This window comes from Archocentrus centrarchus, chromosome 21 (assembly GCF_007364275.1).
Source record: "Archocentrus centrarchus isolate MPI-CPG fArcCen1 chromosome 21, fArcCen1, whole genome shotgun sequence".
NCBI lineage: Eukaryota > Metazoa > Chordata > Actinopteri > Cichliformes > Cichlidae > Archocentrus > Archocentrus centrarchus.
In genome coordinates this window covers 21662831-21688622 of record NC_044366.1, presented here as the reverse complement: position 1 = coordinate 21688622, position 25792 = coordinate 21662831, and the positions used below count along the sequence as shown (strand labels likewise).

General features: G+C 39.2%; 1 protein-coding gene across 1 annotated transcript in view; it reads left to right on the top strand.

The window, feature by feature from the left end:
* The window catches only part of nalf1b (NALCN channel auxiliary factor 1b), an 89769-nt gene that overhangs the window by 52180 nt on the left and 11797 nt on the right, over positions 1–25792 (top strand). The window lies entirely within an intron of this gene.

Here is a 25792-nt window from a genome sequence, read left to right as displayed (position 1 = left end):
GTTTGGTGAATGTGTGTTTATCAGCATAATCTCTGACATGTTCAGCAGTTCTTTAATACAGTTTGTCCTACAGTTTGAATCTGTTACATTTTTGATGATGAGGAAACTGGTAGTTGACCATGTGAAATTCTGGGAGAATCGCGGATGTTGCTCCATTTTTGCGCATGCATGTGTAACTTATGAGAGTCGATGAATTGCTGCTAGTAGTTCTTGACTTATACAGAGACAAAACACGCTACTGCAACGTATCCTCACACACAAACACACTATCTCAAGGCTGAGACTGTCCTACTGTGTCTCTACTTGGCAGCACGTTTAGGTATTCCAGGCAGTGCTCACAGGGTATATTGACATTCCTGTCTCATTGCTTGCTCCATTGTGCATTCTGTGAGAGCTAACCCTCAATCCCTCTCTCTCCCTCACTCTCAGTCTCTGTATGTCTCTCTGTCTCTCGCTTTCTCACTCTTCAGGGCATCAGACTTATTATCCACACTCATACTCTGCTTTGATACACAGCAAGGCAATGCATAAAATAGGCACAAACACACATGGAAACATATACACACAAAGTGATTACTGTGCAGACACAATATTTGAAAGATTCTTTGATTTGATATCCCTGTTTACATGAACATTATTATAAATGATTTGTCAGCTAATCATGATGTCAATCTCTTTTGACAACACTCATGCCAGTGTTTGGTATCGCTTTTGTAAACTAAGTCTACAGCTGTACGACTTGCACAGCTGGGTTCCGTGTCTGTCATGCTAATCTGCCCACGATAGTCACAATAATAATAATAATACGCCAGTTAGAAGCAGGTATAATATTTTTAAAACTGGCACTGTCTTAGCATATGGTATAATAATAACTAGTAGTAAATGCAAAATTCAGCTAGCACTAATGTAAATGTCATGTGCATAAGAATGTTTGACTCTGTGCAGTCCTGTGAAAAATGAAGTTCTCTACAACCTCACTGTTTTTGTTGGAATTTAGAAGGGTAAGTAGCAGCCCTGCTGACTTCACAGAGTTCATCCCAAGGTCAAACTGTGCAGTGCTCAGAGAAATTGCAAAAAACAAAACAAAATAAAACAAACAAACAAAAAAGAAAGAAAAACAAAAGAAATAAAAAGAGAGCTCCATCTAGAACTCCACAGGCCTCAGTTAGCATGTTAAATGTTAAAGTTCATGACAGCACAATTAGAAAAAAGACTGAACTAATATAGCTTGTTTGGAAGGGCTGCCAGGAGAAAGTCTCTTCCCCCTGAAAAGAACATGGCAGCATGGCTTAGGTTTGCAAAGTTGCATGCCAATAAACCACAAGACCTCTGAAACAATGTCCTTTGAATAGAGTGGAGATATTTGACCATAATGCCAACTGTAACTGCCAACTGACCTGGACAGCTTAGCACAATTGAATAGACCACCATTGAATTGGCCATGAACTGCTCTTTATTCTCACATTTACTTATACTATTATACTTATACTTTACTTAAACTATTAAGTACTGTAGAGTCATATATGAGGTCATCTGTCCGGCAGCTAAAGCTTATCTAAAATTGGGCCATTCAACAGGACAATGATCCCAAGCACAGCAACAAATCACAACAGAATGACTGAAAAGGAAAAAGAATCAAGGTGTTGCAGCGGCCCAGTCAACGTCCAGACCTCAACCCAATTGAAATGTTTTGGTGTGACCTCAATAGAGTTGTGCAGAAATGAATACCTACAAACCTCAATGTACATAAGCAAAGTTGTAAAGAAGAGTGGGCCAAAATTCCTCCAACAATGTGAGAGACTGATAAAACCATACAGAAAATGTTTACTTTAAGTTATTGCTGCTAAAGGGGGTTCTATGAGATATTGAATTATGGGGTGCACTTAGTTTTTTGCAGGACCACATAGAGTCCTGTGAAAGTTTTCTTTTTCGAATGCATTATAACAGGAGCTTTGATCTGATGGTGATGGCATTGCAAGGACAACTCAAAGGTGTTAAGTGACCTTTATCCAGTGAGCAGCCTGAACCAAAAGTGTGGAGGAACTGACTCTGCCATCCCCAGAGCCATGTTTCTAGCTTAGCTAAACAAGCAGCTGCTGTTTTGCTTACATGTCATTTTTTTAGTAAATTAAAATTTGGCTTAGGGGGGGGCTTTTTGTTTGTATTTTCACATATGTCAGTAATGTGCTAAAAAAAAAAAAAAATTAAAAGATAATCTGTCGTAGAATTGGTTTCTTCATTTCTGCATTGTATGAAAACTCAATAAAACAACAAACATTTCACAGTCATCATGAATCTTTTTATTTGCGGGAATCTGATACTGAGAATTCTTTACATGACAAACATGCACAGGACTACTGTACTACAGGGGTTTACAAGGGTTTAAAGTGTGACACTGTGGTCTCCCATTAGACTAAAGCTAGAGAAGTGAGACCACAAATCAAGAGAAACAACTTTGATAAGAAGAAGCACATTTTTGCAGAAGTGTTGCCAGGTTCAAACTAAATTTGACCTTTTATTTTGGATTTTATATTTATTTAGATTTTAGACCTCAACTCAGGAGCTGCTGTGGTAAGCAAATATTTTACTAACCAAGGTGTCCAAAGCAACAGAAAAACACACTTTTACAAATATTGGTCCAGGAACCGTGATCTGTATTTGTTTGCTTGTTTTCATCTAAGCCCTGAGACAAACAGGCAGCAGCATGAGTGCTGTAGCAAAGTTACGCAAGTAAACAAATCTATTCCCTTTTACAACACAGTGATAATTTCAAATTATTTCTTAACTGTTTTGTGCCCAGAAGTAAAGCACAAATTAATGAAAACTATAGAAAATAAATAAAACAACAAATCTGTTGAAAATATGAATATCATGAGAAAGAGAGTGCGATTCCAAAGCATGCAAACAGGCCTAGTTTGCTAATACACACACACACACACACACACACACACACACACACACACACACACACACACACACATACACTTGCACACCTTCAGGAGCTGGAAGCAATGTGGCTTACTCGTATCATGCTGGCCTGTGATGTTGTTTTGTTTATTTGTGCCAAGGGAGCGATAACCTGCTGGTAACATTTCTAAACAGCTCCAGCTGCAGTTTACACTGAGAAAATGAATGGTCAGATTTCACCTGAGGTGTTTTTTTTGTTTGTTTTGTTTTTTTGGCAAAAAGATGTCTTTACAGCAGCTGGTCTCTTTGTCAGCTAAAAACACCCGTCGGTTTATTTATCTCAACCGTGTCCTTATTCTCTTCTCAACCAAATCATACCTCTCGCTAGCTCTCAAAAGTTATCTTTAGTAGTGGTTAAGTCTCAGACATTTCTTTTGAGTAGATGTAACTTAACACACTCCAGGAAACACTTTATCCTACATAAATATTTATTTGGCTGGAGCTGTGAATTAAAGTCTATGCGAGACCTGAAAAACTACTTGCATGTCCCCTGTATACAAATAGCCCCAGTAGAAGTTCATCAAGCCAACTGTAATGCTACTTTCCTTCATAGTGAAAAAAATAAAAAATAAAACAAGCCAAAAACAATATAAATATTAAAATAAAAAAAAAATCCACACTTTGTCCTCCAAGCTCCGATCCTCTACCAGAGCCCTGGGAGCTTGAGGGTCCTGCGCAGTATCTTAGCTGTTCCCAGCACTGCGCCCTTCTGTACAGAGATCTCAGATGTCATTCCTGGAATCTGCAGGAGCCACTCTCCCAGTTTGGGGGTCACTGCCCCGAGTGTTCAGATTACCACTGGGACCACTTTTACCTTCACCTTCCACATCCTCTCTAGCTCTTTTCTCAGCCCTTGGTGTTTCTCGAGCTTCTCATGTTCCTTCTTCCTGATGTTACTGTCACTTGGTATTGCTACATCTTTCCCCATGGCTTTCTTCCTCTGCTTGTCAACCACTACTATGTCTGTTTGGCTAACCATCACCAGTTTGTCCATCTGTATCTGGAAGTCCCACAGGATCTTAGCTCAGTCATTCTCAGCCACCTTTGGGGGTGCATCCCATTTTGACCTCAGAACTTCCAGGTCATACTTGGCACAGATGTTCCTGTATACTATGCCAGCCACTTGGTTATGGCATTCCATCTATGCCTGCTTCCTAGCATCTTGTACCTTGCTGTTATGTGCTGGTCTCAGGGGCATTTCTGCACAGCCTGCACCTGAGGTCTTGCCTGGTGTGGTAGATCTCAGCCTCTATCGATCTTGTGCTCAGAGCTTTTTCCTGTGCTGCCATGATTAGTGCCTCTGTGCTGTTTTTCCAGTCCAGCCAATGGTAGGATTTTTGATATCAGCCATTTCCTCTATCTGCCGGTGGTACATGCCTTGCAGAGACCTGTCCTACCGTGATGGTTCCTGTTCTTGCTTTCCTCTCCTCCTCATCCTTTCTCGGTTTTCTGCTGCCTGAGGTATTCACTAAGTGTGTGATCAGTTGTGGCCATCTTCCTGATGCACTCATGGATCTTTGTTGTCTCATTCTGGATAGTGGTTCTGACACTCACTAGTCCTCAGCCATCTTCCTTGTTGTTCTCCACATTGTCATTGAGTTCCTTATGGTCTTAGGGTCCTGTTGATCGTGTACAGTTCTAGGATCCATGTGAGAGGTATAGTCATAGACTTTCTTGTAATAAATCCAGACAGTTCACAGGCTGGTCAGTCTGGTCTTACATTCTTGAGTGACTGCTCTACCAGTAGCTGGTGTTTTGCTCCTCTGGTATTTCTGCTCATTGCTTTCTGGGTCCCGCTCATGTACTGAGTCATGTGCTTGTTGATCTTACCATACCATACCATACCATCTTTATTTATAAAGCACTTTAAAACAACCACAGCTGACACAAAGTGCTGTACATTAAAACACAGCCAGTATGATATCTGACAGGAGCTTCCATGTTGTACTGAGGCAGGTTATTGGCCAGCAGTTGAATGGGACCGGTCCTTTCTGGAGATCCTTGAGGATCAGCGCTGTCTGGCCTTCAGCCAACCATTCCAGGTGCATCTTAGCCATTAGCAGCTGGTTCATTTGTGCTGCCAGGCACTCATAGAGTGCAGTTAGCTTCTTTAGCCAGTATGTATGAATCATGTCAGGGCCTGGTGCTGTACCACTCTTCATATTTGAGACTCTTTCTTGGATGTCTGCCACTATGGTGGTTACAGGAGCCTGTTAGGGGAGGTTGCTGTGGTCTGTTCTTAGATCCACTAGCCAATGAGCATTGTTGTTATGTGTTGCATCCTTCTCCTATATGCTCTGTCTACAGCCTTGGTGGGGTGGGGAGCTGTTCTCATATTGTTCCCCTGCCACTGAGAGTACACCTTTGAGGGCTCAGTGGAGAACATTTGGTTTATTTTCCTGTCTTACTCTCTGGGATACCTCTTCAAGCGGTTAGCCAAGACTGTGAGGTGTTGCTTGGTAGTTTCTAAGGCTTCATAACACCTTTCTGCAGCTCCTGAGAGCTGGCTAACTTCCCTCTGTGCTGCCTTGATCTTAGCCTCTAGTCTTTTTTTTCATGGAGGGTTCCGGTTGGGTCTACAAAATTGGAAGCAACATTATTTAGCTACTAACCTCCTGCTGTGGATGGGGTCTTCTCAGGCATTCCCTTTGTTGTAGTTTTGGTTGTTTTTGAAGTCACAGTCAGCCCTGTATGTGTGTGTCTGTATGTGCATACATATAAGCAGTGGTTAAAGTGGGCTGGAACGATCTTGAACAGTGTTCCAGCACCTTCAATAAATGAGTAATTAAATCTGACAGATTATAGTGGTGAGTGAAATCATTTTTCATGACTGCAGCCTGGCATTACTTCCAGCATGTATCCATGCTGTCAAGGATGGAGATAGTTGTTATGTAATAAGAAAATGACATCCCACAGTACTGTTTAACACCTTCAGCTCATCACATCCCTGTGATGCATTCGTGGTGCAGATGTCAACGTTGCATTTGCAGTACTTAAGCATCTTGCTAGCACTACAGAAGAGGAGTTAGCATAAGCAGAGTAACATTGTTTAAGTGGCAGGTTATTTCAGATGTAAGTTTTCAAAGAGCTCAACAAATATCAACAAGCACATGATGTTTCTCAGCAGTTTGTCATACATTGTGTCTTTGTAACTAAATGTGCAGTTGCTGTATTTCCCAAAGTGAGGGAATTAAACAATACGTGACTCTCAGAGGTGGAGAAAAATATAAGAAAGGTGATGGGTGATTATCTTCAAAGGTAAGAACTGTTCAGCGTGTGTTACATATAATGTTCTGATTCATTTTAAAGTTTTTTTATTATACTTCATTTGCTGCTGAAGTTTTTTTATTTTATTAATTTTTAATATATTGTGAAATGTCTTGCAAAACAAAGTGAGGTGCAATAATTTTGTGCTATTTGAACATTGCATGAAAATACTGTACTAGGCAGTTTAGTGCAGTTCAGTGCTGGCTAAACTGGTTAGCTTGCAGTACTGTGGTGAAATTACAGTACTGCACTATTTTGGATTGTGCCGAGCAGGCTATGGTGTTCATGGTCAATGTTAGGTTACATTGTGGGTAGTAGACATCAATTTAAATCTAAGGTGATGATGCTTCCCCTGCCAAATCCTTCCAGCGATACCAATACCATAGTTTTCCTTAGTTTTTTTTTTGGAGTTTTTTGCTGTCGTCATTGTTTCTTTGCTGATTTTTGTTCAGATTGATTTCTTTCTTTGTTTCTTGGATCTCCAGCTGGCTTTTATACTACTACATCTACATCTACTACAACAACAACAACAACAACAACTACTACTACTACTACTACTACTATAATAATAATAATAATATGTTTATTTGTATAGCACTTCAAAACCAACATCACAAGGTGCAAACCCACAAAATAAAACACACGCACATAGATAGAAATCAGATAAAAAGCGTATCTAATATTTTTAAACTCCAAGAATAAATTATGGAAATCATTCACATAACAATTTAAAATGGGCCATGTAAGACACAAGTGCAGCATCTAAAATAAAAGAGTGACTGCTAGTTTGAACTAACACTGAATCACCGCATTATATGGTCTCTCAAGTTGGAGGACTGGAGTAATATACTGTACCTTTAAACGTAATTATTGAAGTTCTCATGTGGAAAAAAAATGAGGCATTTCTATATTTATTTTACTTTCTAAAACTTGAAAAAAGAAAATCAGAATGATTCCACAATGCTAAAATCAGCTTGTAAAATGTGAGCACCCTATAATACTGAGTATGTTAAACTGCTTAAACTTCTCTGTCACTGGAAGAATCTATCAAGTTCAAATAAGAAGTAAACAATTGTAAACAACACAAACAGGCATTCATATTTAAACCAGTAGGCATAAACACACAGACATGAACATCCACAAGCATACTGAAACGCACTAAGCGATTCAGCACTGATCAACACCTTAGAGAGTTGACCTAGCTACTTCGTTAATAAGTAATATAGGCTGGGGCACTCATCTTTACTAAGAATATTAAGGCTGGAAGCCTTTTCGTTCAAGGCTTAGAGGCAGAACCACTTATGGGCGGTTTGTGGTTACTACATTCACATGCTGACATTTAGCTAAGCAGGGAGTCAGGGGACCTTTTTAAGATGATGGAGACATTAAGACATGGTTGTAAGCTGGCAGAAAAAAAATGTCATAATATCAAGAGAGACGTAGAGGGGATCCTCTAGAGACATGTTTGTTTTCTCTATTATCAAACAGTCAGCACTGTCTTTCATTGAGGTACTGTAACAAAGAAGCTCAATTACAGAATACAATAATTCAGTGCCTTGTTTCTAAATTTTCTTTTGTAGTTTTTTTTTTTTTAAGTTTAAGTTGAGAGCTTTCACATCCTATTTAAATCGTATACTGTACATGTGTTCAGTATGTCTGTTGTCAGACAGGTGGAAATATATTGAGTCTGAAGGGATTTAAGACATCTCAGACATCTTTAACACATATGCTGTAATAATATGATGGTAAGTCAGAGGATAAGATGCAGTGTGATTGTGCCATTAAACAATAGGGTAGCACAGTCTGTTTGTGTTTATGCTCCAGCACGTTGATCAGAAGGCCTGCAGGTCAGAGCTCAAAGACAGGCAGACAGTGGTGGTGGTGAGTTGCATACAGATGTCACATACAGATGACACAACCCGCTATGATACCACTAAGCTAAATGATTAAAAACCCACAGGTATGGAGATGCTCTCTGTGGTATGTAACTCCCTTTAAACTGTAGAGCATTTGAGGCCATGTTACACCTCAGACAGCCAATGCACGCATTTTCAAACACCCTTCATGTTCTTGGTGTCTGAATGATCACCAAAAGAATCATGACACTTGAATTTGTGAAAGTACAATGATACTGCAACGCTAAGCCTGTGTATCACTGCATGTCCATTTCCCACAAAACTGAGACTGCAGTCACAGATTCGCATAAAAAAGTGTGCATTTTCCATGTGAGAACTCAGCTTCCAGTTCAGCATTCAATACAATCTCTTCCATGGAACTTGATAGCGAACTCAGTACTTTGGACTTTAATACAAGACTGCAGAAATTGGACTTCCTTACAAACAAAGCCCACAAAGACAGTTCAGATTGGCAGTCACACCGCCCCCTCTCTACTGCTCCCATATACTAATCCCCTTCCAGTTTCACGTGGCATACCCATGATTCTATTCCCAGACATGGGTAGACCTCTGTTGCAATCTTTGCAGACAATGCCACCATTATGCACAGGATTACAAATAATGGTGAGAGTTAATAACAGGAGGAAATCACCAGTCTTGCAGTGTGGTGCTCAGAGGACAACCCAACATCAACAACTAAGTAGCCGATTTTAGAGTTTTCAAGGTAAACACAATTAAGGGGTCTGGACTAAATATCACAGAGAACCTTTGCACAGTTCAACTTAGTTTAAAAAAGCTCCAAAATTATTGTATTTTTCAAAGAAACTTGAGAAGGTTTTGTATAACTTTTTCAGAAGAACAAAAAAGAGAATCCTGACCAGAAACACTGAAAACTGATATAGGATGTGCGTTGTGTTAACCTCTGCAGTGGGTGTTTGAAATTGCCTTCAACAATACTAGTACCCATTTATACCAAGCATCAATGATATTGGTGAGATGTGCACAGCCCAAAGGATACTAAAGAACAATACTCCACCACAGCCACAGCATGTTCACCCTGCTGCCATCTGGCATGTGATACAGAAGTATCTGCTGCTGCACCACCAGACTTCGGAGCAGTTTATTTCCTCAGGCCGTGAGACTACTGAATTCATCCTTCACACTTCACCACAAATAAGAGCTTTACTTCTTTTTAATGACCAAGTTATTTATTCATTCACTTGTATTTTCTGTTTTTTGTTAGTAGCTTATTGTGACTGCCTCTGAAATATATCATGATAACTTTATATTGCATAAAGATTGACTGAAACACGGGTGACTGCTGACATTTCGGACCTCCTGTCTAAAGTGCACAATATTTTAAATGGCTCAGTCAAAAGGCACATTGATTCCAGTGGTTCTTTGGTTCAGTCACTATTGTTTATGGACCCATTAGAGGGCTTTACAGCTGTAAACAGGCATTACTCCCAGAGAAGGGCAAGCTGTTATGAACTCCGTTTAACATGAACTTATGCAGAGGTAACACATCAAAAGCAACATTATGTCAGAATGAGACTCACAACATTTTATGTCAGTTAATTATGCTTAAACATAATTATTTCTCTGGTTGATGAAATGCAGTGACAAAGGTAGTGCTCAGACAGCAGCTGCTGCCCACATAATAATGCCATCACTAGGAAAGCAAAGACCACACAGTACTCCAGGAGTCCTTGTGTTCCCCCTAAGAACAGCACAACTCCTCCTCTGACATGGCTTTGTGTTTGCGATCCAGTGTGTCTGTTTGAGTTCTTGCATGTGCACACATGTATGTGCACCCTTTTGTGAATTGCATGTGGGGGAGGAAGAGGAGGTGTCAAGTGAACAGTGGTATCCAGGAAAAGATTGTTCTGTTCTTGTAGATGTGTGTGTGGGAGGACACTGTGGAGTGGGCGGGTCACTGGGACTGTGATTACTGAGGGAAATAAGGAATTACTTAGCCTTTTTTCAATTTAAATGCAAATTCTGAAAATGCGAGCATCTAAACATGTGCAGAGATGCTAAGAACAGAGGGAAGTGGACTGTGTGTATAGCAATGTTAAGAGCCTGAGTATGTTACCTATTATTGGCTATTGTTAGTAACATCTTAAAGGCAAGATGTGGCAGGATCATTACATCTGCAAGAGAATGACCTCAATAAGGTCAGCATTGTCTTAGTGGCAATAACAGTAGCATTTTTAAACACTGCTTGCTACTGTTCTTTCATAATGTCATGGCAAGTCTATCAGTGCACATAGTACACATCCAGCTTCTAAACCCATTGGGGGACACAGAATATGTGTATGTATGGTATTTATAAACACATCCCATTCTTTCATAAATTCCCAGTGGCAACTCTTACAGACTCATTTACATGATGGAATAAAACAGCACTGGAGATTGCGACAATGAAGAACTGTGCTCCATATTTTGAGTTTTATGAAACAAGTCGTGACCAAGCAAGCTATATCTCCATACTGAAATGTACCTTATGCCCACTTTTATTTGTAGAACTGAATGAAGTAGCAGCCTATGGGAGTGAAAAAAGGAAACACAGGAAAACATGAAGGGGATGACACATGGTCATAACAATGCCAATGAAATCAGGATGGGAGAGTAAAAGACCCCAAAAAAGTTAGCAATACACTCAGGCTAAGACAGATAATTGTAAGTAAGATGTTGAATGTACAGTTTGTCAGGCACAGATGGTTAATAACCTTTAATGGATTATTTAGAGCCAGAAAGTACGGGAGCCTCACAGATAGCACACCATCAGGCCAACCAAGTTTCTACAGGGAATATTAAAGGTCTTAATAAGTAATAAAACCCTTACAGTCTTTACATGAATAATTGATCAACTCTCATTTAATTCTTAAAGGCAACATAGGTTAGATAACATATGTTATCTTGTAACAAAAAAAAAGATAAAGGAAAAATTTAGGGTTAATTTTGTCAATGTTGTGAACCAAACCACAATCTTTTCCCAAACCTCACCAAGTAATTTTTGCTGCCTAAACGTAACCAGTGAGTTCAAGCGAAAAGTTAGTGAATGAAAATGAGGAATGAAAACAAAGTGTGACGGATGCCCAGTGGGATGGTCTCTATGGTGACAAACTTGCGACTGACTCTAAACTCCTGATGTGGACTTTATAGCGCTTTAAAAGAGGCTCATTAATTTTGGCTGTCCAATATTTCTGCAGCCATTGCATCAAGGCACAGATGCCATATGACACCTTGCGTGTAATTTTTGAGATGCCAGTGATATTTATCAGAACCACAGTTTTTGACACCCTGTAATGAAAATTTGTTACATTGTCCTATGGTACTGCATCCAGACACCATTTTGCCTGAGAAGAAAAAGGGAAATGGCATTAGGAGACAGGTGGGATTGTAGACTTTCATTCTTACTTTGCTTTTTGACATTTTCTTTTTTGTCCTTTCAGATATTGAGGGACTCCTATGACTCTATTGGATTACCCCACTTGTTAAAAACAAAGTTGAAAAGAGCATCCATTTAGTTACATTGTTCCTCCTATTTTACAACTTGGGAGGGAGAACAGTACATGAAACGTATATAGTTTTAAGACATATTTAAATAAGTATGCTTGCCTTCAGAAGAGATATATGGGCTTTAGAGCTGAGAGACACAGAAATTTCAGTAAAGTAACATTTTGGCTTTTTCACTGTATTCATGGACAATAAAAGAATAGAAAATGTGTCCTCAAAGCAAAGTCGAGTCTGAACTGAATTTGATCATATGGCTGGAACTATAATCCTACCACAGCCTGACACTAACCCTTCTTATAAATCTTCTTAGAAGATTTATATGAGAGGGCCCTGAGCACTGAGCATGCCCTAGACTGCAATGAGATATAGTCTATCAATTATTGAAGTGTGATATGGGTTATCTATTATTGCTGTGTTGTACCTTCATCACAACAGACAGTTGGTAAAAATGTTCTTCATTAAGCGGGACAACTATGAGTGGGTGACAGTGATTAGCTCTGAAGAGAGGACATGTGTGCTTGATGAGGCTGAAGTGTATCATTAACATTTGTAATGGAGACAATATGTTTGGGAGTGAGCAGAGTGCACAAGAAGTTCCTACATTCACTCTTCCTCACAATGGACTCGACTGAGTGGAAAGAGCCTGACCCAGGGACATATACTGTACAGGTGCACACAGCACTACAAACATGCTCCACCCAACCAATTCATGGACACCTGCCATATACTGTACACATAACATAGTGTTCATGGGTATTGCAGGTACTGCAGTGTTACCATAATAAGAAACTGCTGCTGCCCCTGAGGTGCTCCCCTCCCTTCTGCTCTCCTCTCATCCTCTCATATATCAACTTTCGTAAGCAGTGGTGAACTGAGCCCCGAGGCTAGCTCTCGTCTAGCCAATGAAGCTATTAGATGGTCCATTTTGTCATCATAGCCCAATGGAATTACAGCCATGTTCAAGTTCAGACAAATATTGGATGTGAATAAGGATGACTCAAAAGAAAACAGCTTAGTGTACCTTTTCTGCCACTCTATTATGGTATCTCTGTTTTTTCTCCTGTAAGCCCCAAATGCAAGTGTGAGATACATGTTTGGTTTGGTGTATGTAATACCACAGAATAGATTGCTATGAGATGACTGGCAAGGTATTTGAGTGGACCCTTGAGTTGTAATAAGCCAGAAGAGAATAGGACCCAACTATGTTCATAGTCAGCCTGTTGTTATGGGATATATAGCTTAGATTAATGGACCTGTCATTGCTGGATCTGACCATATGCTCCACATTTACAGCCACCTTGAGACACCATATTCAAGGTAACTTGGCACTGACCCTGCAAGTCTAGTAGCTCTGCTGAAGGGGTGGAACTCCATTATTTGAAAGATATTCATTCATTCATTGTTTTGTTTTTTTGTTTTTTTGTTTTTTTGTTTTAATGATATAGAGGTGAGCGTCTTTATCCTGTCACAATAAAAATCACTGGATAAAACTGATCTCTTAAAAAAAAAAAATGTTATACTGATTTGCAGTTACCCTGCCAGCAAAATGACCCAGAGAGCTGGCAGATCCTCCAATGTAAGGGTCAAGCATTCAGTTTTTACACTGTCATAGTTTTTGCATGCAGCACACATTTGACCAGTGCCCAAAACAAAAAGTATTCACATTCACACCGAAGCTCATCAAATTCACAAATCAGACATAGAGCAGGATGGAAACAGTGAATAATAAAGAGAATCAGATATAGAAACATCTGAGCATCTGAATCACTCTAGTTAGAGCCTGATATACACCTCACTGACATCCTTAGTGCTCAAAAGCTTGCCAGGCCTGCTGAGCAGTATGTGAAGATTAAGCTACAATTGAATAATCAACATTTGAAGGTTTAGGCAAACTGTCTGTTAATTTGTGTCAAACCTGGAATAAATAAAGTATATTTTATCTTATTTCAGATTTTCAGCTGTTCGCGCTTTTTAGTGTTTTCTTACCAGAGTGCCGTCGACTGTGCTTGTAGGTTCATGCTGATCATAGAAGAATGCATTTGGGCGCTTCCAGGACCTTGAATGCTTAACTCTTTCATGATGATATTCTCTAAGCTATCATTAGAATTCAGTGTAAACTCAATGCTTTCCCCTGCAGTAAACCTAAAAGCAGTGTGGGGGCTGCTCTGTTCTGCTCTCCTCTGCTTGCACAAACTCTCATTCTCTCCCTGATACAGAGCTGGAGCTCATTCTGGCAGCAGCAATCAGATTAATAAGTAAACAAGCTAGTAATTGGCCTCAATGAAATATTCAAATGATATGGCTGTTTGCTAAAAGGATACTCATCTTGGAATTTCAAGCATTAACCACCCATGATGATATGACATGTCATTACAAGTCCAATCTCTCTGCCTCTTTCTGTTTTCACCTCATGCCCTAAACCCCCCACTACACACAAGCGCACTTAAAGATTGTATGTGTATAACATGCATATACATTCCTTCAGTTATGATATAATTTAGAACAGTCTTCTGAGAGATACTAACTGATGCAATACTTAAAATTTATTATGATAATATATGCTGAGGTATATTGAGGTATGCACTGTCATCTCTGCGCTTCCACTGAAACATACAGCTGCGTATTTGCCGATGCATGCATTAAATTTCAGTGTTAAATCGTTTCATCTTGCGTGTATGTGTGCATTAGCACCCATGTATGCTTGTGTGCCTCTGTGATCTTGCTCTCTGTCTAAGCACAGCATTGCAGAGCACAAGCTGCATACTAACCCAATCATTAAGACATAAATGAGAACATCAGAATCTATCTGCAGTCTCGCACACAGTAGTCCTGAGAGAGAGGCAGAGAGAAGGAGGGAGGTGGGGGGGAGGGCTGACCAATTTATCTTCACTCTCCTTCCTCCTCTTCTAATGTTTGCATCTCCCCATTTCTCTCTTGCTCACCCACTTCCTTTCTTTCGCTGACAGATAGAAGCACAGGGGTGGAATGTGGCCTGGTTGAATATATCAGACTGACTTTCTGCCTGTACTTTTTAGTCTAATTGGGAGAAGCAAAGCAGCTACGTCTCAGGCTTGGCCCAGACGATGCGACCCCATCGGATTCTGCTGTTCCTTTCTAATTTTGGCCTGCTTTTCAAACACTGTCCACATCCTGGCCCAATTTCCTGTCCATATGTGTGATAAAAAGATGACATCTGAAAGAACATGAAACGATGGGTAGCTGTGATAGAGAGGAAGACGGGTAAGAATGGTATAGACAGAGAGCTACCTACGTGTGAGTCAATACATGTGTGGAGGCTGTGGATGAGGATAATGTGTGAAAGAGAAAAAAAATTAGTGATGTTTTAGCAGATGGCACGCTACAGATGAGAATGGCAGGAAGCTTTGCGAAAAGACTAAGGGTGTTGCAGATCAAGTTCATAAGTAACTGAGGTAAACACAGGCACTGTTGACCCTTTGCTCCATTAAAACCCTGCACCACTGGGCAGAAATCCCCAGGAAGGATGAGAGGCTGCAAACAAAAGGAGCAAAAATCTGCTGTGCACATGAATGTGTTGCCTGTGTAGTCGTGTGTTCATTCATAGGCCTACCTAAACCCATAGTTTGTGCCTTTATTGCAGGATAATTTCAAAATGTAATTGTTTCATTAACATTACAGACCAGGCATGTTTTCTTTGAGCTCAGCTATAAAAAATAAGATAAATGCACATTTATGTGACCTGTCATGAATAATGAACTTGAAAGCATTGCTCTGGCTCTTTCTCAGAATATGTGTTTTGCTGGAAACATCAGAATATTAAGAAATCTGTGTCATGACAGTTCCTCACTTTACCTTTGATCATATGTTTTTTTTTTTCTTGACTGTCATATCATTTCTCAGCCTCTGTGAAAACAACCAATTGACTGAACTGATAAAAGATTTAAGTGTTAATGGAGAACTGGTTGGCAAAATGTGCATTACTCTGAAGCTCTGCACAAGCATATGTACTGTAGTTGGGTATGCATTGGGGTAACTAAAATTAAACTAAAAACTAAAACTAGATGTGCAAACCCCCCAAAAAACATTGTAGTTAATTGAAATAAAAAAAAAAAATGACTTTTCAAAAAAATTAAAACTAATTGAAATTATTTTGTGGTCTTAGAAATCTAAAAAGAAAAAATTAAAAAAAAAAAAAATATAGATGAAATATCCTTTTTATTATCTGTGACACTGAGAGTCAACTGCTTTCAAAAAGTTATGTTTTTATACCTGTACTTTATACCAGTGCTGATACTCATAAAGAGTAAAGTAAAACTGAAGACTTTCAAAAAAGAAAAAAACTAAATCCACTCTGGAAACTAATTGAAACTAAACTGAATTAACACATAAAGTCAAATTGATATAAAACAAAACTAATTAGAAAATACAAAACTATAATAACTGTGGCATGGTATTAAAAACAAAGTATACACAGTGACCTATATTCCATGTATCCATTGTTTGTAGTTTTTTTTTTTTGGAAATCACAGTCACCTATTTCACAATTCTGTTCATGCAAGTAGCTGTTAATGAATGTGGATACACCTCTAATTAACCCCGTTAGTGTCAGAGTTTCGTCTTGATTTTGAAATTTCAGTGTAAAAGACCAACAAAGGCTTCTTGTTCCAGGCAGCAAATGGACACAACATTTTATATGCTCTTTACCATAAATGGTTAGGTCCATAAATATTTGTACAATCACACATCCATACATTGATCCATCCATTTTCTTCTGCTTATCCATAACAGGGTTGCAGTAGCATGCTCTATTGAACTGAGATCAGGTGACTGAAAAATTTCTTTGCCTTGAGAAACTCTGTGAGGGTGCTTTTAGATGTTCTTATGTAGCCTTGCTGGTCTTGATTGTAAGCAGCAGTTTGCAACTTAGTGTAAACTCTGTGTTTTCAGTCATGAAGGTGCCTCTTGATTATAGACTTTGACAATGATATGATGATGGAAATAATTTGGAAAGAATTTTGTAATTATCCAGTTTGGTTGTATTCTGTGCTCTGGTGTTGCTGAGCTGGCCTTCTTTTTAAGAATGTGCCAGATTGTTGATTTGGTCACTCCTAAAGTTTTTGCTAGTTCTCTGATAGGTTTATTTGAGTTTTTCAGTGTAATGATAACCTCCATCACCTGCATCAGCATCTCTGCACCTCATATTGAGAGTTGCAGTGAAAAAAAAAATACCAAATGCAATTTCAGCTCTTGGAATAAACAAGAGATTTTTTTTTAATCAGCTTAATTTGTCATGGAATAATGAGGCAACATGTTATAGTTTTGTTATAATAACAGGGAATGGCTGAGAGAGGGTCTGTAGGCAGGGAGTGGTGGGGTCTTTGCGGTGGAGAGCGTGCACAATCAGCCTGGTAAAATGCCACTCCCCCCATGGGTGGTTAAACAGGATTCAACCACATATCCACCTGAAAGCCAAAAGGAAAAACACCAAACCCCACCTCCTAGCACAGCAGGCCTCACCTGGCCATGAAACCTCTTGTCAGTTTATTATCCAATTACTTTTAGCCTCTGAAAATGGCCTACTATGTATAAAAATGGCTGTAATTCCAAAACAATTAATGCAATAATTGTGTTAAACTCCTTGAATTAAAGCTAAAAATCTGCATTTCAATTGCATATGGCCCTACAGTAACTGTATGCCCTCTCTGGTAACATTTACATTTCTCTTATAGGCCTTATTTTGCTTTGACTCAGTAGTGAGTCTGGCTGCCTTAAGTCATCCACATGTCCTCCTTATATGAAGCAGGTACATGTGCGTAGTGACATTTGGGCCCCATTAGTGCATTTCATCACCACTCACATCATATTCCAGTCCAGTTTGAACCTTGCTAACTGAAATAATACATAGACTTAAAGAATGAGTGCACCTCGCTGGTTTGTCCATAGGGCTTGTCATGCAGCTACTGTAAAGAGTGACTTTTCATTACCGCCATATTTTAGATGTAAACCTGCATGCGCATGATACCACCTCCATGACATTTTACATTACCTGATATTCTCATCGCTGCATGTGAATGAAACCATGTATGGTTTCACGTATGTATGGTGATGTCCACACAGCTGAACTGATATTGAATTAAATGTATCAAATGAAGTGCAGCAATGAGTTTTAAGAATCAGTAAAATTTCATTAAATCAACTTTTTTGTCACTTCTTTTTTTTTTTTTTTGAAAATAAATAAATGTCAGGCTGATCAAATCTAATCATGAAATGATTTGTTGATGAGTTAATTTTAACGCTGTGAAATTACATAATTTGGATAAGTGGCTCTATCACACCACTATTTAGTTTAATTGCATTTTAATTTCATTCAACCTTCAGTATGGCAACATTTTATTTAATTCACCCTTTAATTTTCTAGCTTTTTAAATTAAACCCGTGTTTAATCTATCATTCTTTTCACCGCCAACCAAGTGTAAGGAAGTGTAGCTGAATTTGTAACTCTTTACTTCCTCTACTGTGTGTTTTTTCTTGTAAATATTCAAGCCCATGTGAAAATTAGGTAACAAATCAATAAGAAACATGTTTTATTTCTTATATCATTGCTGGGGTTTAAGAAAGATGTCAATAGAAAGTTAGTTACTAACTGCTGCTGCTGTTGTATATGCTGTGGCATTGCAGTCCTGTACAAGGCTGCAAACTGCAACTGACTTACCTCAGTGACATCGTTAAAAACATTCTAAGCTTTGTAATAACAGAAGTGTAAAAGGCAAAGAGATTGAATTTTTTTTCTGCACATTTACCTAAACTGTTTTGTGTCAGCAGGCTTGATTTTTAGTGAAGTAATGCATTAACAGGGTTCAGGGGCTAACCTGCTGTCAGTGTAGCTGGCCTTAGCACATGGTGTGTTTGTGTCTGTGCGATGTACTTTAACAGCTAGTCTTGGGTTCACAGCAGACTATGACTGGACCAGCCCAGACAAGATGTCCAAAAATAACAACTCCTCGGCTCTGTTAGCTGTTCAGCTGCTAATTAAACTGTGGATGGTTCTGATTATCTGCTGTGTACCAAGAGACGCTGTACATGCATGTGCTTGTGTGTGTGTGTTTTTTGTATGTTCACTAAGAATAATGACACACATCACTTTTTTCTGTATGATCCATGAGCCCTTAACAGTAAAATGCCATTAAATGAATTATAAACTTTTTGTACTGACAATACCTTATCATTGGATTCAGAATTTAGAGCCTTCCCTTCAAAATGTATTGTCTGGTCTTCACCAGTCTAGTCTTTCTGAGTACTTAAAAACCTTTACACTATGAGCCACTTACACTTTCTCACATATGTTTACTCTTAGCACTTTATCTGCCTCAATTACAAAGTTATGGCAAATTCAGGATGACCAGTTAACTTAATATGAACGTCCATGGCCAGATAACCTGGCGATTCGAACTAAGCGCCATGTTGCTGTGAGGTCACAGTGCTAACTACTATGTAACCATGCTGCACCTTTTTCACACAGTAGCACCTTGTGAGAATGTGAACAAACTAAATTACAAAGCATAAATGATAGTTGAATTCATTTACACTAGTGTTTGCTGTAATGCAAATAATATTAATAATAATATCATTCATTGTCAGTCATATCAGTTGATTACTGAGTAAGCAAAGTAAAAAGTAACTAAGTCTGTCAAACTTTTGTCTGCACAGCTTGTGTTTTTACAATACTTTACATATCTCGAACTCATGCAGAAGGCAAAAATCAACTTATTTTTCAGACTGACTGTGATAAGAGCTGGGTCTCCATCTATGACTGCCCAGATCTCAGCTGTTTTCAGTTAAAGAGACCCTAGTTTCTCTGCCTAAAGGCAGCATTCTTAACTTTCATCAAGTTGTGCACCATGAATACTGTTCTACAGTAACGTCCTGAGGTGACGGAGAACATCCTGTGGAAAATGACAGTGTACCATTTTGTGCTGGCTTGCAAATACAGGAGTTTTTTTGGCCACCTGGACCACTCACCAGATTTAGTTCCCTTCAACTTTGTCCACATCCAAAAATTTAAATAAAGTTGAAGAAATGCCACTTTCACACCCAGAAGCGGATCCAATCAAGGAAGCACCGGAGGAAGGGGGCATAATGGGAATGCTACTTGGAACGTTAAAAAGACAAAACTATGCAGTCAAACTGAAAATGGTCCAGAAGTGCACAGGATGGTGACCTTGAACATGAGACTGGCCAAATTTAAGTCCGTGTTTCGATTTTTTATTGCCCTATTCTCAGAACTTTTTGATCATATCTTGTTCTAAACACAAGTGTGAGTATTATGTACCATATATGCACACTATCACAAGTTGTTCTCTTTGGTAAAGGTGGACTTGGGTCCAAATCAGACATGCATGGGTGTGGTACAGATCAAGTGTATCAAAATCAGAAAGTCTGAGCTCAGCACTGTTTTTTCAACCATAAAATGGAGCTTCTCTTCAGAAATCTGGATATTTGTGCAGAACTAGAGCTTCACATTCATTTCCTTGAACAATAATATTTAAAGATAGGCAAGACTGTATTCCTTATCTGTGCAGCCAAAACAGCAGCAATGGGAAGCAGTATTCCAATGTAAAATTAATGTAATTAACAAAGATTTTTTTTATTTTTACTGTGTATGCATTCATGCATAATCATATAAGCATGCTTGGTTATATGAATGCTAGCCAGTGGGGATCGAGGCAACTTCTTAGCATGTTGTATATATGCTATCTAGCATCGCAGCTAAGGGTGAAAAGCATCTCTCAGCTGCCACTGTGCTCTTCATAATGTCCTCTATGAAATCAACGCTGAGGTTTTCAAACATTTTCAGTTCCTTTAACCTCAGTCACTGAGCAGTAAGATCACAAGGCAGAACTTGATTGGTCTTTGTGGGAATATCTGTGGCATCATTTGGTGCTTTATTTCACCTATGTTTAAATAAACCTACAAACATTTATGAAAAACTTTAATGTAAGTGGCTGATGTTTGATTTAAAAAAATTTAGATTTAACTTATAGTTTGAGCATTTCCATAGCTAAGTTTGAAACACTAAGAATCTGTGAGTTGTTTTTATTGGCGTTCAGTGGCGTTTAAACTTTTGCAGTATTTGTGGTGTCACTGCAAAGGAGAACATGCTTTTTTTTCTGCACTCACATGTGTGCTGAGCAGGCGGCATCTTTCTTTCTCCAAAGCTCTGCATGTCTGATGGGAGCTGTGTGCTATAAAGGGCATATTTAACAGAAGGAGCAGGATATCGTAATTTTTAGATATGGTGAGGGTTTTATTCTCTCTAACTGTCTGCTTAGACTTGCTGTGTCAGGTGACCTCTTCATTAAAACTGCTGCAGAGGAATAGCCAGAATTTCTGATAAGTTGTGTGGAAGTCTTGTAGCTCTTTCCATAACATTTTGCTTTGCCTTATTCCTCTTCAGTGGACCCCCAACCTTCATATTAGCATTTAATTAAAAGTTGCGGTTTTTTTTCACCTCCGTTGCTTTGAAAAAAACCTTGATTTCTCTCCCCCAACCAAACGTAAAGATAATATTCAGTACCGCTTTTGAAGAGTCCTCTGTCCTATCTTTGTGACTTTATCTCTTAAGCCTGTGACAGATGAACATGGATGAAATGGGTTCTTTTTGATGCAAATATGAATGCAATTCCTCTGATGAAGTTACTAAAGCAGAGGCTTTGTGTACAGGTATGTACATAAAAACACATAAAACACAAGTATGCTTCTATAAGTGTCAAGCAGAATTTCTGCATATACACTGTGTGACTATCTGATTTATGTTTCTTTAAATCAAAAGCCTTTTCAGCTTTTAAAGTAGAAGTTCAACATTGGCTTAATTTTTTTTTTTAACCACCCCTCTTCAAGAAGCCTTCAAGAAGCAGGGTCAGTAGCACCTGTAGGAGGACAGCCCTCTGATAGCAAGCTGCTGACAACTGTAGTTTATTATATGACGCCATCACTCCTCAATGTCTTTCTCTAAAAGTGTTCTCTCATTCATTCTTTTTCTACCCTTCTACCTTACTGTGTGTGTGTGTCTGATGAGAGCAAGGCAAAGAAATAGCTGGTTAGACAGCATGTGTTGGAAAGTAAGTGTGCATCAGCTATGTCTCTGTTGGCAGCCTTACACCAGCCACCCCTTCCAGGCCATTTTTCATCCAGCTGCTGCAGTACACACTGCAGAGGGAAGCAGGGGGGATGTGAATAGGATATGGTAAGACGTTGCATGATATCAGCAGGAGAGATTGCCTTGTTGCAACAAGGAAAAAAAGATTTTGTTGCGACACCTTGCTGCTATGATGTTGTCGCTGGGGTTATTTAAGAACTCTGCATGGCTGGAGATGCAGTAATGGGACCCCACAGAGACAGAGAGAGTTTATAACTGAGTTACAGGTACATACACAAGCAATACAAGCATGGTCTGCTAGAGCCAACAGCAGGCTGCATAACTGCAGTGGGTGTTGATTCATCACTTTCACTCGCAGTAGGCCCATCTTGCTGATAATTATCTTTGTCAAATTAATTATCAGTGTAAGTGTCAGCATGACAGTGTCGATGAATTATATCCAGATAACCTTGATTAATCAACAAAATGAGTTTTTGGGCAAATGTTTTTTGCATATGGATGTCCTCCCTGTGGAAAATGTCTTCTCCCATTTCCATCCTTCATGATGAATAAAATATTAATAAGGAAAGAATAGCAATGAGTGCAATGCAGCTGCAGTGTGGATGTACAGTAGTCTGCAATGTGTACATGCAAACAATACACAAAACCTAAAAACTTAACTCAGACTTGTGGGCTGGGAGGAGCAGAAAAAACCTTGCGTGAAGCTAGTTAAATGGGCTGAGGCATAAATCACTCCGATTTTTTTTTTGCTTCTGTGCAACGACCGTCGGGTCACAGCAAGCACAGCTGCAGGAGACAGAAAAGGGAGGCCAGCAAACCTAATACAGTTAGCACATTAACACAATTACAATAAAAGACTCTTTGCTCAAAAATGTCACAATTTCTAGCACCATTTATATTTATGATGTGTGTTAGAAGCTTGGTGATAAATTAATCAAGCTGTCCAGTGACACCCCCCCCCCCCCCCCCCCCCAATGAAGGGCCTAAAGGGGATCAACTCGGACACTCAGGGGGAAGTGCAGAGCAGCACCTGACACGCTCTGGAAGGCGGTGAACACCTCGTCTGTGGAATAAATTCTTTCATCATTAATTCACACAGTGCCATGACTGTATCTTTCATTCATTCATTTTTCATGTAACCCTGTACTGCTGCTGTTTTATGATTCAGCGCTCATAATGCTTGTTGTAGTTTTCCCTTTTCACTCAGCATAACACTACATTGAAATATGGCTTGTGAAATTTTCAGCACAACAGCCTGTGAACTTTGTACTGTCTGCAGTTCCTTCCTTTCTTTCTTTCAGCCCCACCCCACCCACCCTCTTTGTTTGGGTGTCGATATTGTCCTTTCAAAAGCCAAACCTCACTTAATGTAGTACTGTACACCCTTGCCATGTGGTAATTACATTAGTACTCAACTCTGAGGTGGTGTTTGGTGAAGCTTGTGTGTGCCTGTGTATGATTGCTTTGTATGAAAGTGTTTTTGTAGTGGGCTGCCATAAACAGCAGGCAGATCCTTGAGAAACCAGGCCTTGAGTGTCCACGCAGCTGTTCAAATGTAGCATGAATGTAATTGAATAGGCTGCTCTCTTTGAGTTGTGAGTGTTTTCTACTTGGTTTCAATCAATTGATTGTGATGTGGCTTCAGTCTGCTGCCTGCCTTGTTTGTGCTTCTGTTTTACGTTCTCGTTGGCTCCTCTAACTGTCTTTGCTAAACGTGTCTGTTTATTTAATGTCTGCCTTGTCGCTCAGATCATTAGTTACGTTATATTTTCTCAACATAACTGCAGTTGACATCGTTTCTATGCTTGCCAGGTACAGACGCCCCAGGCTAGTCAGTATACACGCATAAATTAAATCACTGCACATACAAGGAAACGCACAGTGTAGCAGAATAGGAATGCAGTGATATTAGATTGATTATAGACGCACTTTCTTTGCAAAGACCATTGGTTTGTTTTACACTGTGATACATGTTGTTTTACAGATTATATTTGGCATAACCTTTGCTGTTTTACCCTTCAGCTCCATTTTGTCATGCAAGTCCCATGAGGCATTGCTGCTACTGCTGCTGCTTCTGCTGCTGCAGGAACTAAAGGAATAGCTTACACACTAGCTCCTACTAAAGAATATCCTCTATTTGACCCCTTATACTGTAGCTTTGACTGCCTCAGTCACTGCTTGAATGGACTGCCCATTCCATCCAACAATGTGGAAAGCATACTGAATGAGAAAATCTGCTTGAATGGACAGGATATAGGGTTGTATTTTATTTTTTTGTCATGAGTGGCTGTATATATAATTATGTAATATATAATTATATTTTAAGCTTTTCTAGTTCTTCTAACATATCCAGATGGAATATGGTGCATTTGGATGACAATCCACTTAAACCAGTGTGAAAGTAAGAGAAGAAGACAATCACCTTCATCTTCATCATGGTTTTGTGTGGATTTATTGTACCCCTATGCCCCCAATCTGACAGAACATGAAAATAATCCAATTCTAACCTATTGTACTGTCCTCACCTGTTCTTATTGAAGATGCAGATCATTTAAAATAAAAGACCCAAAATGCAATGAACCACTGAATAGCTGTTAGCTGTAACTGACAAGGATGCTCATGAGACTCTGCATGTTTGTGTGCGTATCACTGCACTGCACTGCTGCTTAAAGTGGAATGTGTTGCAGTAATTTGGTTTCTTGCTACAAGCTCCCCGAGTCTCTGTCAGCAGTTTAGCCACAACCACAAGTCCAGATAAAACATTAAAGACGAGGCACTGACAAGGCAGGGCCATCTGGGGCCACTTAAAACCAATACCACAGGGCAGGCTATAAGGCCTTCCATCAATTACAACCTTATTAGCCTAATCGTAATGAAATAATCCAATTCAAGAGACAGCTGAGTCTTAACTCTGCAGATCACCAACAGGCAAGTAACAGTGGAGGGAAAGGGTGGACGTGGATTTTAACATATTTTAGTGTGGTTCCTTCTCATTAAAGATGGTTGATTTACAGAGCTATATTTATAGAGATGAAGAATGTATTGCAGGGCAAAATCATTGAATGTACTATTTTTATTTTCTGATTCAATAAGCAAATTTTCAGCATTCTTAGACTACTGAAGGAAAGAAATACAGCTAACTCTCCAGCTAACCTTTGCTGTGAGAGGCACCACATCTGTGACACCTCAGTTCTCGCGCTATTGTTTGCAGCTCCAGTTCCTTTAATTTTTTCTTTTCAAATAAGAATAAACATTCAGAGAGCCATATTTTGTCTTATTTTGTTTAATTTCAGGATACTTTGTGCCTCTAGGGGGAGGAATGCTGCTGCCGATTAGGCCAGGAGCAATATAATCAAGGCATTGGGTTTGGATTTTGTGTGTTTTGAAAAAGTAGACATTAATTACCTTTGTAAAAATTGTGGATACAGTGGCCATTTTTTGCACCTGTTTCAGCAAGCCAAGAGGTAATTGTTTGTTCATTTGTTAAAGAAATTGGTCATTATTAGATTTTTTGTATGATGTTTTGTACTGTAGAGGAAGAAATACTCAATTTCTTTCCAGTTTTTATCTCAATAAACTTTCTTACATTGGTGAAGTACTTGCCCACACAGCCTTCTCCAAAGCTCACACATTAAACCCTGTCCATTACTTCTGAGAGACTCAGCTGATCTGGGATGCTCTTTTTATACCTTACTATTTTACTAACCTGTTACCACTTAAGTTATGAGATGTTCCACCAGCTTTTCTATCTTCTCCCTTGCTCTTTTTTAGCATGACATTAGTTGCATCTGTCTCTTCTTCTTCTTTATCTCTATCATCAGCTTCAAAATAAGCATTAAAAACACAGACATTTCTCAATGTGATAGAAATTTGTCTTATTTTTTCTCATCCATCTAACCCTTTTCCTCTGCCCATCCAACTCAGGGTCACAGGAGGTCTGGACACATCCCAGCTATCATAGGGCAAAATGCAGGGCACACCCTGGACAGGTCACCAGTCTCTCACA